At 39.8% G+C, this 18,097-nt stretch overlaps 1 protein-coding gene across 1 annotated transcript in view; it reads right to left on the bottom strand.

The window, feature by feature from the left end:
* Nucleotides 1–16,885, bottom strand: part of plxnb1a (plexin b1a) — a 61,011-nt gene extending 44,126 nt beyond the window's left edge. The window contains exon 1 of the mRNA XM_018675331.2: nt 16,607–16,885. The gene's annotated coding sequence lies outside the window, so the exon portion shown is untranslated. The remainder of the gene's footprint in view (nt 1–16,606) is intronic.
* Between the last annotated feature and the right edge of the window lie 1,212 nt (nt 16,886–18,097).

The raw sequence follows: 18,097 nt of genomic DNA, 5'->3' as shown, positions 1-18,097 counted from the left end.
GCAGATGCAGTCCTTCAGCAGGTGGGTACACTCTGCATAAATATAGACGAACCAAGAGCTTGAAAGACAAACCAAGATCTGGGCATCCAAGGGTTTCTTCAGCAAGAAATGACCACATCCTGATCCGCATGTGCAGGGAAAACCACTGAATGACATCACAGGAGCTTCAGCAGCAGTGATCAAACCAAACTGGCCCACTTTTAGATCATGTCTTAAGGTCCTACAAGGCTGTCAAGAAGCCCCTGATCAATGAGAGACAGAGGTTAGCCTGGCATCGTTGGGCCCAAGCACACAAGAACTGGACAGCCAGGAACTGGAAAAAGATTCTGTGGTCAGATGAGTCCAGGCAAAGCATTATCTACACAGTACCTACTGTCAAGCATGGTGGAGGCAGTATCATGGTTTGGGGATACATGAGTGTTACTGGTGTTTGTTGACTTTGATACCGACAATGTTGAGAACTGATGTATTGAAACTGTCAAGAATTTAGTTTTGTTGTAAACAATAAACAAAAAATATCATTTGTATTTGTTTGTGTCTGTCTAATGCAGCCACACCTTTTGAAACACAAAAAAGTACTTCATGATAATATCTGAGATTGTGTAAAATTTTAAGGGTGTCTGAAAACTTTTTTCCACCACTGTATTACCATAATAGTAACAGTCTTCATCTCCTGTATCCTCCAGTCATGGAGCTTTTAGCAGGATTTAGCTGTGGAAAACCAGTACATGCACTGCCAGTGCTAAATGAAGATTGCCTTCAAAGTGCCTCAATCATAATATTTTGATCCCACCTATTTCCTCTTTCCCTTTTATATTCAAAATGACTTCGGCTCATTTGACTCCCAAACTGGTGGTTTTGGAGCGGAGGCAGGTGGGAGTGATATCCTGGCCTTCTGTCAACAAGCCGTGTGACAGACAGCTCCATTAGAGAGAAAATGGACGTCTTTCCCCCCGACCCGAGACACGCCTTTGTCCCCCCCAGCCTCAGCTTCCTGGGACTGGGAGAAAGGGCAATCTGAGCAGGTCTTTTAGAGTGGGAGGTCTTCAATTGTCAAATGCTTAATAGACTGTGCTCTCTCCATCTTGCTCAGGAACAGGCAGACCTACACACAATAAACACGCACACACACACACACACACACAGAGTATCCACACTTCCAGGCATTACCCCACTATCTGAATCTCTGGCAGAAAATCAAAGATGATTGATGAGTGGAGCCTGGCTGTGTTGAAGGTCTGAGGTGTGTGATTGTGATGTGGGGACAAAGAATTCATTGACAAAGGTTAAGCATACGATAAAACCCTCAGGAAGGCATGGAGAGGATTCGAGATGTCATTAATCACACGGACTAGCTCTTTTCGTTCTGTTGTCATCTTTTTCAATCAATGACCAACAGTGTCAGTGGCATATTGTGGGAATCAGCTGTAGTAATATTCACTGTGATACAATCCACCTGAAAGTCCAATTTAGAGAGTTGAACCACTCCATTTGGGTCGACTGAATCGACTGCTTTCTTTAGCACGTGTAAAGGCATAATTAAATCTGACGGGAGCGCCTCAGACAATGTGCTACATTATAAGACAGCCATGCTGCCACCGCTGACTGCGTCTCCAAGAGGGTGTGTGGCTACAAATCAGCAGATCTAGACAAATGCCAACCAAACTGCTCCAGGAAGCATTGAGAGGTCTTTGTTCGAGAAGGGGCACGGGCATGGACCCAACACTAATATGGCTAATGGCTTAGGGAACCCCACTGCTTCTTTAATTGAAGCTGGCTCTCCGACATCCAGTTGAGAGAGAGAGGAGAGAGTAAGATAAGAAACAGCAAAAGAGAGAGAGAGAGATTGGGGAGAGGGTAAGGAGTAAGATTTGACTCTGATCTTGAAAAGCAAGAAGGGGGTGTGAAGGGGGATGCAGGAGGGGTGTGTGAGAGAAAGAGAGTGTGTGTGTGTGTGTGTGTGTTGGTGGTGGTGGTGGGGTATACATAAGGACTAGGTAGCCAATCAGGATTTCCCCTGAGGTCTCAGGACACCTGGGATCATCAATGATTGATCAAACTAGAGGGTTTAACCAAGGGAGAGGTGGGTAAAAAAAAAGGGACTGAAGGGCAAGAAATACAAAGGACTGTGTGTGTGTGTGTGTGTGTGTGTGTGTGTGTGTGTGTGTGTGTGTGCGTGATAATGAGAAAGAAAGACAGAGTTGGGGGGAAGCAAATTCTAACAAGAAAAAGAACAGGAGCGAACAGAGAAAACAGAAAATTTGACCAAAACAAAGCAAAAACTGCTGAGAACAAAAGACTGCATAAAAACGGTCAGATTCAGTTCACTGTATCTAAACCTAAGAGAGGCCACTGTGGAAGCAAACATCCTCATCAAAGCCCAACCGCTGCAGCTCCACAGAGACCCTGCTGCCTGTCCACATGGTTTTGGCTGTGCTCAGACCAGCGAAAGACAAACAGAACCTCAAACCCATCCGCACAGACCAGAACACAATGCTGGGGCACAAACACACTCACACACACACCAGTGCCCTTTAAATACTGTGTATGTTGTCATCTTAAAGGGAGATGTAATTTTTTTCATCACATTTGTTTGACATCCGCTGAAGAGCAGCATCAGACAAGTTAAAGCAGAGAATGTTAACTGTGATCTTTAGGGGGGGTCTGACCCTTTGAGCCAATTTTCAGCAGGAACACTATTACTTCTAATACTTTCCATTACTTAAAGTACATTTCGCTGATAGTATTTATGTACTTTTACCTGAGACAGATTTTGAATGCGTGAGTTTTTGCTTGTTAACTTGTAATTTCCTACATTGTCGTATTTTTTTTACTTGGGACCAGAGCACTTCTTCCGCTACAGAAGGTCCCTACTTCAAAGCTTCTTAGGGCATTTTCATATTAGAGGTGACTGCCTCATATCGCACTGGAGTACAAATTGTAAAACATTTAACTAATGGGTAATGATATAGATCATGATCATAAATATTTCAGAGGTTAACTTTACCTTTCATTATAAGGTAGAAAAAAACCTTGACACCTTGACACTCATTGGATTTTGGTTTGTTATGCTTTTATATGACGACGTATTATGGACTGAGTTGGATTTAACTCTAAATATAATTTTATTGCCATAAAACCCCTTCTCCTTATTGTTTCAAAAGACATGGCTGAGCAGTGAAACATGTTTTCCTTGGTGTCTGGCTCTCCAGTATAAAGCAGATTGGCTCCGAGGGTTGCCTGGCATTGTTGCTGAATCTCTGAATAAAGACCTGAATCCACTCCCTATGTCAGGGCTGCTGCTTCGAAATGCATTATTAATGAGTATAGTCTGACTGATGCTTGGGATTAATTACAGTAGCATTGAAAATGCCCCCCACCCCCTTTTTTTTTTCTTTTACACTCAACACAACCACAGCAGCAATATAATTTTTTTTTTCTTTTCATTCAAGATCAGAAATAAACCATGCAACGGGTTTGGAAAAGTCTTGATAGCAAAGACACTCTAACAAACATGACTGTCTGGGTAAGTAATTTATTCTCCACACTCTGTAAAGCCTGTTCGGAGCTTTTTTCCCCCACATTTGGTACAGCAACAGTTGCACCGTGTTGTTGTCACCTGTTTGGTCACAGAGAGAAAAGCTTGAGGCTGAGAGCTTCTTTGTTGTCTACTTGCATCCTCTTTTGTCACTAGGCTCACTGATGAGTGCAGCTGGCTGATGTATCACAGGAACACAACTAATGGTGTTAGTCCTTTTAGTGAAAGAGTTTTCTTTTATGATCTATTCAAGTGTTTCACATATTTCTGAGTAATAAAGCATATCAAGTCAATTAAGGGACTAAATTCTGCATGATGCTATAAACAATGTGGTCATGGGAATTTAAGGTTCCTCTTCAGACTGTATCATGATTTATAGTTACTGAGGTTCAGTTTACTGTTACTTTTATATGCTGCAACATTTTTATCTGTCATTCTACATGTACTGTTTGATTCACACCTGAAAAATAGACATTAACAGACAAATCAACAAACAGGACAAAACTCATCAATTACATTTATCATCTACACAAAACTTAAAAGAGATTAACACCTGTCATACCAAATGACCATCATTATAATAAAGTTAAAAAAACAAAGTCTAAATTGTTTTTTTTTTTCAAAACCAACAATGAACTGATCTTATTAACAAATATTGTAAAGTGTCTTAATTGTGATATGTTTCCCCTGTGCCACAGAGCTCCATTGTTGTCCAAAAAGCTGTCCATACTGTTACACTGACTGTTATCTTCCTTCATTATGAAGAACACATACACGGTTGTTTCTTGTGTTAGACCTACTATTCTATACTGTTCTGCTGCTATAAACACTCACTAGTGTGTTTTAATCTGTAGCTAAAACTAGTCCCCAGTAACTCCACAACTTACTCCTGTTTGAGTAACAGTGCTGCACTGTTTGAAGACTTTTTTTATTAATAAAACTATATAATTGTGAGCTGGTTTTAAATATTTACATGACTCAGTAGGAATGACAAAATGTCACAGAGTAGGTTAGTCAGAAAGCTTGAAAGATGTAATAACACATTGTTGGTTTTGTTGGGATTTGTTGCGAGGAAAAAAAAAAAGAATACCAGCCTTATCCTATAATTGAGATGCTATTACTATTTTTTCCTTCCATAACTCTCAACCCACATTCATTTTGCTGTCATATGGATGACATAATTGCGGTACAATTTTTCTCGCTAATCTTGCAAAAACGAATGTCTCAACAATAGCTGACGAATGGACGATCACCATGTGAATGTGGCAGGTCCTCCATCCTCCTCATTCATCATCCCAACACACACATGCACGCAAAAAAGCTCATTCTCTCTCACCATGGGTTGTTGTTGGTTTCAATTAGTGGACCCAACATCTGACACCGGGCCACAGGAGTCTCTATTGATTGGCTGAAGCCATAGAAATGCATGTGTCAAGGACAACTGGGGTCAAACTGTGCACCCCGGAAAAAGAAAAGATGCAAAGAATGACAAGAGGGAGGGACAGAGGGAGGAGAAAGAGGCAGACGGACATGGCCTATCTAGACATGCCTCTGTAAGTAGAGGGGGAGAGGAAGATCCATTTAGATTTGACATAAAGCCAGACGGCCACGGTGTGTGTGTGTGTGTGTGTGTGTGTGTGTGTGTGTCGAGAGGGAATAAGAGAACCTACATTGTGAAAACCAATTACACATTCACAGTAAGGACATTTTTGTGAAACAATTCTCTATCCTGAAGAAAAGAGGTTTTATCTAGACTTGAAGTCAGGTTAGCCAAGGGTTAAAGTTAAAGTTTGTTTAGGACTGGGAATGACTGTAGCCACTGCAAGAGTGTGTGTATCTATGTGTGTGTGTGTGTGTGAGCTTGGTAGGGGGTGTTTCAGCAGCTGGACAAACAGACTTGATCCGACTACTGTTCAACTAATGGAGACCACTGACACACACACATACACACACCCAATAACAATAACTTCTGGTCTGTTTCTCATATTGCCATCACCCACTTTCATGTGAAAGCATGATATTACAATAATAAGCACGGTGCATAGCTTGTGGGCTGAGCTTGGTGGGAGGTATCATTTGTGTAAACCCAGAGCAACAGAAGGGGGGAGGACCCCACCTGGAGACAGACGCACAGTGAGCAGCAACCATCTGTCTTCAACCAAGGGCACTGTGTAGTCAAGTTCAGTAAATGAAATGTCTCTATGGCAGTGACCTTGGGGGAAAACAGTAAGCCTGGCTTTGTCCAAAGGTAACAAAATTCACCCACCAGAACCTCCAAAACTCACTAATGAACATGTCATATCTTGTTTGTTGAATCTGTACAGACAGGGAGAGTAATATAATGTGTTAGTTAATGAGCTTCATCAAGAAAGCAAATAAGCGTATTTCCCAAAATGTCACATTATTTGTTTTAAGAGAAACTGACACATAACCTGACTTTCTCCACAGGGAGGAACACGCTTACTATTGTGCTGTAATCTGAATACATCTGGAGTTTAAATATATTAGCAACTACGATAAACTCAATTCAGAATTTATATTGCGTACCCATAGAGGGGGGAGAGGTTTGTTCTGCAAATTGTTTTGCAAGATTTTATGATTTTACTCGTATTTTGGCATTGCAAATTAAATCTTACATTTCAGTCATTTCTAGGAAAACTCTCTCACTCTGGCAGCTGCATCGGGGTTTTTAAGCAGGTCACTGTCCCAGGAAACGTGACCTGTTGCATCCCGGAACCAGCTACTAGATAATATTATCTCCTCCATTTCAGTGAATCTCATACCCCCTTGACCATCTCCATCATTAAACCATACACTCCTCATATCTGTTGCAGTACAGTGCTCTGATGACACATTGTCTTTACATGAGAAAGTTATCTATTCTGATCTTAGCTGCTGCTTAATATGAAACTTATTTTCTAAAAAAAAGTGAATCTAACAATAGAGTTTCACTTGCTTTTAGTGGAACTGGAAAAGTTCCTGAAATCTGTTTCATTTCCTTCATACCAGTGTAATAATCTATATTATTCCAATTTTCTTAGCAGCGCATTGAAACACAGTACGCTGCAACACAAAAGCATGTCATAGGATTATAGTTGAATTACTTCCCCGTTTCAAATATACAAAGCAGTTGACTGAATGTGGGACTGAATGAAGATCCAGTATTGTAGTAGTTGTTGTCCAACCACTGACTCTGCTGTGAAAATGAGCAGTGACAGAGCATGAAATTTGGAATCACAGAGGAGAGACAGACAGACATGTCAAGCTGTCGCACGCTCAGGTGTGTATGAAGATCTGGTTACTGTGTTTGTGTCAGTTCCTCTTGTTTTCTCTCTGTGGTCAGCAGTGCTGTAACCACTGTGAAAATCTATACTCCCCCTCTACACCCAGACACACTGTGCTCTGTTTGGTTGTGGAGCACTCTTACATCTGAAAAATCTAAATAAAGCACTGAGCATAAATGTTTTCATTTCTCTATGCATGAAAAAGATTTCATGCTGTCTTGTAGAAAAGAAAATGAACCTCATGAATATTTCATTAGAACGTGAAGGAGTTGCTGATCACTGATCAGTATCAATGAATTAACCATTACTCAACTCCCTGCTGAGATTTGTGAAGTGATTAATGAAACCCCATTACAGCTTCGCAGCACTGGCCAATGTACCAAATGACAGTGATAAAAATAAATCTGAAACATGCTGTTCATCTGTTCAGTGCTATGCTATACATGTGGATAAACATAGTAACATACTGAAGAATTTGAAAATTTTAATTATGGCTTAAAGGCCTGTCTCCAGATCAGATTTGTCTTGGCTGAGCTTTTGCTTGTGCTGCTGACAGTCACCCACTGTCCTGCTTCATATGGCTGCTCATTTTGTGTGTGGGATACGGTATATTTACAGCACCTATAATCAATGTGTTCACAGTAACAATGTATCAAATGACAATGTGAAAACAATGTCACAGTGTGAAAGGAGTCACTCATGATGATGAACCAACAGAGAATTATGACCTGACTCAGCAGTATCCTCAAAACTCTGTGGAGTGTTTTAGCATCTTTGGGCCTGATACCATGTGGTTCACTGTCACCGCTCTCAGCAGTGTTTCCAGATGCAGCAGGCAGCTGTTTTTCCAACAATGACAGGCATTCTGTGCGATTTTTTGACATGTCATAGATTAAACGATTACTGAATTAAATGAAAAACAAAATAATCAGCACTTTGATCAATAGTGACAATAATTGTTAGTTGCTGTGCTACCCTCTATTTCCACTCACCAGTACAGATAATATAAAGCCATAGATCATTAAATGCCACTTTCAAAGCAAAAAGTGAGTAAAAACATGACTCAACTTAATAATTCTTTTGTGAGACATCCTGTTTCAATAAATGCTATCTACATATATCATTAAGATACGATTTGAACAGCATATAACTATGGCACTGACCTAGACATGAACATACACAAATCCAGCATAAAAACAATTTCCATAGGGATTCTAGGCTCCTTATGTCAACAATCTTGGCTTCATGTTAATAAGCAGGCATGTTTTTATTGTGGCTCACTGCCAACTGGATCACAGAAATGAAGCAGACTTTTCGACTGCCGTGGTCAAACCGGTCAAACAAACCATCTAAATGATTTCCTCCTCTTTCTCCTGCAGCTGCTCCATTTGGAGCAAACACACACAAACTCATGGTTTTCTCTGCTACATTCTGCCCACGGGCCAAGGTCCTTTACTAAATTATACCGATCAGCAAAGAACAGGATCCCTCTCCACTCCTCTCCTCATCTAATAAACACTAAGTGAGCAGCAGCTCACAAGGGCTTGGAATAGTTTGGCGGAAAAGCATCTATCTGTCAGTTCCTGTGAGCCAGAGAACAGAGTAATTTAAAGCCACTTTTCAGGTTCAATACCAACCTTCCGGAGAAATCTCACAAAGAGTGAGATCAGCATTTCCCATTGAGCCACTGTTTAACAGTAAGTGGAATGCCAACATCTGTGACACAACTCAACAAAATGAGACAGTGAGGTCTATTATATTTACACTGTTTTAAATGCTTACACCATAACAGGGATTTTGTTTCATAAAAGGAAATCTAGATAATTGACAGATATTTTTACTGTGTTACTTAAATATTGTTTTCTGTGTTTACTCGCTAGAACTATGAAATTTACAAGAAAATGGCACAACTATGTATAAAAAATAGAGCATTCACAAACTGCGCCAGAAATGAAAGTGTTGTTGACAGTGAAACAAAATATGATATGAAGATTTTTTTATAAATGCAAATGCAAACTTGACTGTTTTTGCATTGATTAGCTGTGATTAACTCTCAATAGTCAAAACCATTGCTGCTCATGAAATACACTGAATCCTCAGAAAAAAACAAAACAAAAAAATAAAATTGGCAATCATATTAAGCATGTAGGACACAGATCTTTCTATTCATTAAAAAATATTTCAATTATTTCCAGTAGACTTTACCAAGCAAAAGTGTATGTCTCCCACGGCAGTGTGTGTTGCAAGCATTTGAATATTTAACTCAAAGTGGTGCAGTGTCACAGGAAATAAATGCATGTTGACAAGAAGTCAATTACTATTGAGGTCAATATCTGCCAGCCAATCATGTAACAAAAAACAACTCTGGGTCACAATCTAATCTATAACTATGGTAAAGGCATGGACACATCCGGATTTAAAACTACAAGCTTTTGCACAAAAATCAATTCATTTCAATGGAAGACACAATTAGCAGATTCACTTGCAGAGGCAAAGTAAACCTGCAAAGATTTCACATCAAACTAAATTTTAGTGAGCAGCTCAATTGTAGCTCGTCACACCATCCAATTTAATTTAATCTCTTGGAGTAGAAAGTAATGTGGAGTGTAAACACAGATGGGCTATGACGAGCAGTTAGCAAGCTTTTCACAAGTTCTTTAGCTGACAACTACCACCACCCCACCCCCACCCCATTAAATATAACTTCTTATTGAGAAAATTGGAGAACAATCCTGAGAACAAAATGCCACAGGAAACACAACAGCTCAGTAAACAGAAAACAGTAAGAAGTTTGGTGAGGTTTAGTGACCAACTTGCACTAATCCAGCTGGCTAGTGTGTTAGCATTTAGCTCATCAGTTACCTGCTATGCCACCAGGCTTCTAAAACCAAACCCATCGAGAGGACGTGTGGGTGAATTTCACTGTGCCACTATCTGGTATGACCAGGCCTTAAAAGGTTGTTTGAAATGCTTAACTATGGGTTTAGCACTACAGTACTTCTTTGGAACTCTACTGATGGCCTTACATGTTTGTTCACTGAGATATTTGGTAACAATTAACAACAGTTTTTTTAAACATCCTATGGTTTCATAGTGGATGAATGCAGATAACAGTATCCCCCAAAAACTCTGCCGTAACATAACGTACCTAACACACAGGTTTTGACATGCTTTTGAGTGAACCAGCAGCCAGCTTTATCTGCCCGAGACAGTGAGTGGACTTCATACTGGGTGGGCAGCAGACTCACCCCCAGAGGTATTATGGTTTAATCTTCAACCTTATTACTTTCCCTCAGCTTTTCATTAATCAGCAGGGGACTTAAGAGGATTTTACTTTCACAAACAACATCACAACATAAAATTTGCAGTACAGAGTGAGCTGATTCTACAGTATAAAAACAATGAGAATCTGTTTAAAATAGAACTGCATGAAGAGAAATTTCTAAGAAGAAAGAAGAAGAACAAGTTAATCCAAAGCAAGATGTACGATAGGATAAAAGTAATGTCCTACATTGGAAGAAATTGAGGTAAACACTGAGTTGATATTTTTGTATTTTTAAAAAAGGGCCCAAAACTTGATTTATTTAAAATAAATTATATATAATTTAGTCCTGCCAAGAACATAGTCATGGCACAAATAACCCTTAATATCAACGACTGTTAACACAGATGAAGTAAAAGCCAACAACATGGTTTGCAGATAATCAATGAGCTAATCAAGAGACAGGACAGATGTGGCCCCTAAGGAAAAGATTCTTCTCATTTCATCTCTTTCTCTTGAGTAGCCTAAGGGGATTTAACCCATCCACTATCTATCAGGATCTACACTGACACTCTGAAAATCCCTTTCACTGCTGATAAACCTGAGGATCACATGAACACCCGTATAAGAGTGAGCCCCTGCAGACAATGAGGAAAGCAAAGCTGACTTAGCAGTAGCCTCTGGACCTGCTCTCTGTGTGTACAAACAAGTAATCCTAAATCCATTAGCTGGATTGACAGCAGAGTAAAGCAGTTGATTCAGGTTTGTTTGATCAATCACTTCCCAGAATGTTATCTTGACAATTGTGCAAATGATATTGATCATTTATTGATCACTGGGATTCTCAGTCCTTGTTAGCAGGAGTTATTAATTCAAGCCTCATCTTGAAAAGTAACAATGAATCAAATCAAATGTTGATAGTGTCAGTGGGGGTTGTGCTGTGATTATATTTCAGGACATTAATGACAGTTGCCAGTACCACCAAAGCCACAGCTCATATCAGAAATCTCACTGGCAAATGCAGAGGCATTTCTTCAAGAATGGGAATGCTCCACCTGTGCATCAGTCAGATCGCTAGCATAGCTGTACTGGGTCCAAAGGCAACTGTCCAGGGGCCTGTGGGTGGGTGTCAGGGGCAACAGCTTACGGGTAAGAGAGTTTATGCTTCTGGCTACAAGCAACTGTGCCCACATATGTGACTGTCCGTAAGTCTAGGCAGCAAGGGCTAAAATATAGACAGAAGTGAAACAGACAGGATGGGAACTGTTATTTAAATTAATTAATGGTTTCTCATTGGGTTAGTACTACCGGTTCAGAGATCAATCAGATCAATCAGCAATCCCTGATTGCTATCAGACAATGCAAGGTCATGACACAACCAGAAAATGGAAAAAAAATGCACTACCTTTTTAAGGGAAATGTATTCAAAGTCGTAAGTGTCATAAAAATGATCCATTACATTGTGTACAAAAAATCTGCAGTCTGAATTGGTTGTAATATGGCAAATGTTGGTGAAATAGTTTGAGCTCCCACTGCAACGACATCAGTTCACTGGGCTGCAGAATCTGCATGGAACATCACATATGAAACACTGCAGCCTCAAGATCAAGATTTTGTGTCATTTATTTTGGGTGTAGCAATACATTACCCTGATCACAGAAAAGGAACATCTATGTTCTCTAATTCTACAGTGGATAGGGCGGATTGGTGCCTGAGGCAGCAATACAGAAAAGGGCAGCTGGGGGTTTAAGGTTTTGTGTAGAGGCTGAGCTGAGGCTCTCCAGGGAGCTGGGTAAGGGGACAGGGGCTGTGGCTGAGGCCAAGCGTTGGTGGCATGGCACATGCACAACTGTCCCATGGCTGAGAGCTGCTTCAGAACAATAACAGCCACACCCTCTGGATTTAATGGCATGCCCTCTTCTCGTCTAATGTAAGAAGATTACATTTTCAGAAAGGATTGCATTAGTGAGGGTTAATCTTGACCATACTGTTGTATTAGCTACTTACTTTTAGCATCCAATCAGCAAGTTATCTTGCTGATGAGATTAAATGGATTCTGTGTAACTTGGGATGTGGCTACAATTAAGCTTCCATAGTGGGCCATTATGCTAAGGTGGGCAACTGCCTGTGGGCCTAAATGACTAACTTTAATATCACTTCCCCAAAAAAATTTAAATACCACACTGCTGTCAAAGTACTTAATGGCGAGTTGTCAACCTGTCTCCTCTGCTGCTCTTCCGCTCCTGTGTGCAGACACTTAAGCGGAGATGCACGTGAAACAGGAAGTGGGGAGAAAAACACGAACGTAAATAAATTTAAATTTTTTTCTTTTTTTTTTCTTTGCTTTTCTTGGGAGGGAGGTGGGTCTCATTGACGTGGCAGACTGCCCTGCCAAGACAATGGTAGGGAAAACAATGGGGGATAGGTCAAGGAAATGGAAGAGCTGATAGAGAATCTTGTAAAAGTTTGAACGTTAACGGTAGTGTCTAGTACAAAGTAGTAAGAGTAGAACCCTCTTCAGGTACACTTTCTTGTTAGTCTAGTTTTGTGGCCCTACCATTTGTGACTCCAAAAATATGACTATTTATGCCACGTGACCAAAGTGTACCTTTAAACATAGCAAGCAAAGCATAGAAAAATCTGTCTCCAGCCATTTCTCAAACCCTTTTCCTACATTTTAATATAGATGCAACCAAAGTCCTCTCTTCTGCTCCAGGTAAGCTAACTCCCACAAGGTTGTGGACAAAAAGAGACACAGTGCAGACAGACCAAACAATAAGTCACTCAAAAATCCCTCAACAACTTCCCTTAACTACCTTAACTGACATTAGTCACTGTACCATTAGTTCAGGCTGAATTCATACAAATATGTACTGTTAACTGTCAGGTACTAGTCAAAGAAAGGTCTCATGAGGAACCTTATGCAAGTATCATTATAGGTCTGCAATGATGTACTTTTTATGACAAAAGTCTACTCATCGTGTACCTTTGTTTTAGAATGTCTATGGTCAACAGGATGAGAGGATGAAGGGGATTTCCATTTAAGTACAGTGGATAGAAGCTGCTGCTAATGAAAAGAAGTATTTATTAGGCTGCCAATCTGACCGTCAGCCAAACTCCCCCGAGGGCTTATTGAGGCCTGGGATCCAATCTACCCAGCAGACAGCATGCATATCTGAACCAGGGTCAACCGTTTGTGAAGCATTTTGACTACGCTCATAAAAATGATTAAAAAAAAGAAGTGTCTTGACATTGTTGATTTGCACAATGCTGTTCATTTTCCTTATCTTCTATGGGATGCCTGTGGCCACAGTGGTGCCCAAGCAAATGTTCTCTGCTGAATCTCCTCTCCCACACTCCAGTGCAACACAAACATAGACATAGACACACTACACACACACACACAAGAATGCACCATGAGGGCCCACCTGCTGTTGCAGTGACCGATATGGGGAACGCCTGAAAATACTTCTATCATCAAAATCTGACATGCACATTCTCTCTCTTTCATATACTTACCCACCTAAAATCAACATGTTCTGGCACTTTACACTCTGTGGTTTCTTTCAGGCAGTTATAGGGGTTAAGTAAACAATTTTAATGAAATCATACTAGACTCATCCAACAAGTCACTAAAAGTCATTTACTAACAAGACAAGAGCTCACCTAGACTCAGCATTTGATCATATCCTTTCATGATTACACACCCCACTGATGCCTGTAGGACAAAAGTGCTAAAAATATATCTCACAGCCTACTACAGTATGTGACACCTGAGATGAACAGATGAGAACGCCTGCTGAGGAAGGTTCACTTGGCGTCTCATTTCAAAAGCATTAACACTCATCTCTTTTTATTGTTCCCACTCATTTCCAGTTCTCACACTGCTGAAAGGCAAACTACTTAAACCTACAGTATGCCCGACACTTGACACCTATAAATCATAACACCCCGTCCTTCCTGTGCACAGGCCCAGCAATCTCACTTTTATGATTCAAAGAAGGGGGATAGAAAGGGCTGGAAAATGGTCGTTTCAGCTGCGGAGCATTGCTTTTCAATGACCAGCTGCAGCTGAAGTGGCCTTCGACCCATTCCTCTGTGTGTGTCTGAGAGGTTTGAGGTCTGGATGGTAACCTAACCACTTCCTGTATGCCACCTAATGAGTATAATCGCCCTACAGTTTGATTTCAAAAGCTCTGTATGCAAAAAATGGCAACACTCCTGTAATATTGTTTTGGTTATGTGGAGACTCAAAACAAAAAAAATGTTTTTAAAAAAAGATTTATTAGACAAGAAAAATGTAACTGAATACAAATAAGGATAAGGAGATTTAACTGAAAACAAATATAAAACTTTTCACTTTTCTTAACCTCAAACCAGTTGGTAAAAAAGTAAAAATGCTGGTAATTTTTCCCTTTGATAAAATAAATTTAAAAAACTAACTTATTTCACTTTTCTTTTTATCTTCCACTAGCTAATTTTATTTCTCACCTCCCTACTTTTCCTACTTTTAGTTGTGGCACACAATAATTTTGTGTGTGTGTGTGTGTGTAGGTGTGTCTAATGTTAATCATGCATACACTACTGTATATTTCATTCTTCACAAACTCGTTGTAACAGTGGCTAAAGTATTTTAGTCCACATGCTAACATGATACTGCCAACCATGATAGCTAAATTAACTTTTTTTGTTTAAATAAGACAGAGGACTTAAAATGACATACATTTACAAAACATCATGGATAACATAATTAAGTAAAGACTTTTTCATACTGTTCCTTGATAAAGACAAGAAACACACCTTTGAATACATGAAGACAGAAGCTATGTCTGTAAACTTCCAAGTATCATTAGCTAGCTAAACTGGTTAACCTAAGCTTGCCAGCTAAAATATTTCACCTCCTTTTACACATTGATGTAAACACTATGGTCTCTGATAATGCCATAACCATGCTCACTTTCATTCATTCATGGTTAAGTGTGGGTAATGTGATATCAAGCTTCTTGAACAGGCCCTTTGCAAGCAGATGGCCAGCTATTCAAAAACGTCTGGATGCTGGGACCCCGAGAAAAACCAGAGAGAAGAGGAAACTGAGGTTCAAGGCTGGGCTATACAACCACAAGAATCTTTTCAGTTTATGTGTGAAATGTGCTATCAATACATTTAATCATCTTAAAATATATTTGAGGAAAAAAAGTTTGTTTCCATAGCACAGACTGTTTCTCAATGAGACCAGGAAAATACTTGAATATTTGGAGAGAAATTATATTTGGAGAGGCTTTGATCAATTTCTAAGCCGTTTCTCATGTTGCAAGATACAATCTGACAGCTGTTACCGAAGAGGGGAACCAGCTGCTGAACAAAACTCCATCTTCCTTTTTTAGCCATTTCAACAAATCATGAACACAGCACACACCAAGGAGCCTTAGGACTCCTCATCACACTTGGCACATCAGGTGCAAAACAGAGACTGAGGGGGGTGGGGGGTGGGGATCCTCTGAAAGTCAAGCCTCACCTAGTGTCTGAACTGCTGAAATCACTGGCACATGACTGTCTCTCAAAACATACTCCCACTATGACGGAAGCATTTCAACTATTCTCTGCTAAGTCTATGAAGAGTTTTAACTGGTGCCTTTTAATCTATAGCAAATTAAGGGAAAGGGACAGCTTCATTATTTTCTGAGGGGTGATAAAGCTGTTTCCTCCCTCCTTATATTACAACACAGGCAGTATAAGCAAACATTGGCCATTATCATCACCCATCAGTGAGAGAAAGTACAGAAAATAACCGCACATCTAAAGGCCACTGAACTCGGCTTGTCAAGTTCAGTGACCATGGTCAAAGCAAATCATTTCTGTTTTCTAAATAAGGCAATAAATAGGCAGCTGTTTATGTCCAGCTGAATGCTAGCAGGTGAACAAGGCATTTGACATTTGGCTCACACAGCTCACACACATTCCTATATCAGCTGACAAAAGAGTGTGTGCATGGGGTGTGTGTGTGTGTGGCCTGAATCCCAGTGCTCAACATGGGCCAAAGCTACTGTATGCATTGTAGTGAGTAGTCTAGCCTGAGTGTGTGTTTATGTCTGTCTGTTTGTGTGTGTGTGTGTGTGTGTGTGTGTGTGTGTGTATTTTGAATGAACTGTCTTTCAGTGGTAAATTCTGACTGTGCTGTGTTCAAAAAGGTTATAAAAACTACTGACGACCACTGATCCTGTTTGTATTTTTTTTTTTTATTTATTTTTTTTAAAAACCTTGAAAAAGTGTTTGGAGATTTTATGCACCCATCTAAAAGCAGCACTTAACCCTCATTTCAGACTGAAATGCTGCGATGTGAAAATGAATGGAATAACATGCATCGTACTGGCAACTGTCGAGCTGATGTGGAAAATATTTAAGTTAAAACTGATGCTTTTAAGTGAAAATTAGTGTTTTTCCCCATGAGCACCGACTGTGAATCACAAAGTCCGCTTTTTGATTTTTTTTTTCCATTTTAATAAATGATAGCTTTGAACTTACCTGTTAGGTCTGTGAAGTTGGTGAATCAGCCGTCCATGATGTTAAGTGGAGCGGAGCCTCACATCCACGCCAACAAGCAGAAAGTCTACCTGATCCTTCACGATACTGTTACTTTTTGCGATTTTGGGAGAGTAACTTCTCTAAAAGTAGCAACAAAAGTCCGACCTCTGAAAGTGTGTGAGTCTGTGTGTTCCCCTCCAAGCTAAAGGCGGTCTCCGTTGTTTGGCCGCGCCGAGCACACTGGACCGGTGGGTCTTTACATCTAAGAGTGTTACGACCGCCAGCGCAGCGCAGACCGCTGAGGCGAGAAACACGGAGTCAGACAGGAAATGCCACGGTGTCGCCTTCAAAATAAAGTCTCCTGAAATTATATGACTAGACAGAAGACAGACAGCAAAGCAGCCTCATTCCACAGAGGAACTGTACCTTGACATATTGACATACTGCAAATATTATTTTAACATATATATTTTCTCTGTTAACTGTTTATTTTATATGAGGTTAATTGGGGAAATGCAGGTAAGTTGTATTTCACCATATTGAAGTCAATATCTTACTTTTATTTGACTGCATTACTTGTTAATATCCAGATCTGTCAACAACCTTATCGGCAAATAATCATCATATCGTTCGAAACGACAACGTTAGGGTTTTATTTTGAAAATGCTATTCGTTTCTCTGTTTCTGCTTGCTTGACACTGGGCTGTAACTTCAATGTATTAAATAGTTTCCAAACATACAACACGCAGTGTTTGTGTATACTGACAGCTCAACGGTGTTTTTGAAAGAAAGTATTTTAGAATATTAAATTACATGCCCTGATTAAACAGAAAGTTTTACCCACCCAGTATGTGTGGTTTATGTTTGACAGTGAAATCATTACTTTTAGTTTTTATTACCAAAATAAAGATTCTTTTTTTAAATACGCTATGGTTCACATGTTTTATGACATGTACTGTCTTTGTCATTTTGTTCTGCTGTGGTAAACAGCAACATTTCCTATTAATCACTTACTCCAGCTTTGAAATCATTCAGGATCGAGAGGAACAGTGATCAAAGACATGGGTCTGTAGGCTCACTTGCTCATGTGATAAGTTATATAAGAATGTACTGTATACTGTTCAGCTAGATGTGCTGCAATGTTTATATAAGATCAAAGAATTTAGATCATTTAAATACAGAACCGTAAGAGAGTCACAGTCTGGTGTTACTTTAGGCTACTTTATACACTTGTGCCTCCTGTATTAAGTAGGCCATGCCATAAAATATTGAGGCTGATAATAAATGTACTGAGTATGTATGAGTTTGTTATAAGTTAATATTAACATGTATTGTTAGCATGAAATCATGTTTTACACACACACACACACACAACACAATATATATATATATATATAATATTGCAGCACTTGATACATCAGACTGTCTCACAGCTGTCTGATAATGCATCAGTATATGCTTGCATAGTATTTTATTATGTATTGTATGTTT

This window comes from Lates calcarifer, linkage group LG6, assembly GCF_001640805.2.
Source record: "Lates calcarifer isolate ASB-BC8 linkage group LG6, TLL_Latcal_v3, whole genome shotgun sequence".
Taxonomy (NCBI): domain Eukaryota; kingdom Metazoa; phylum Chordata; class Actinopteri; family Centropomidae; genus Lates; species Lates calcarifer.
The sequence above is the reverse complement of the archived record's forward strand: the minus strand, read 5'-3'. Positions and strand labels throughout refer to the sequence as shown.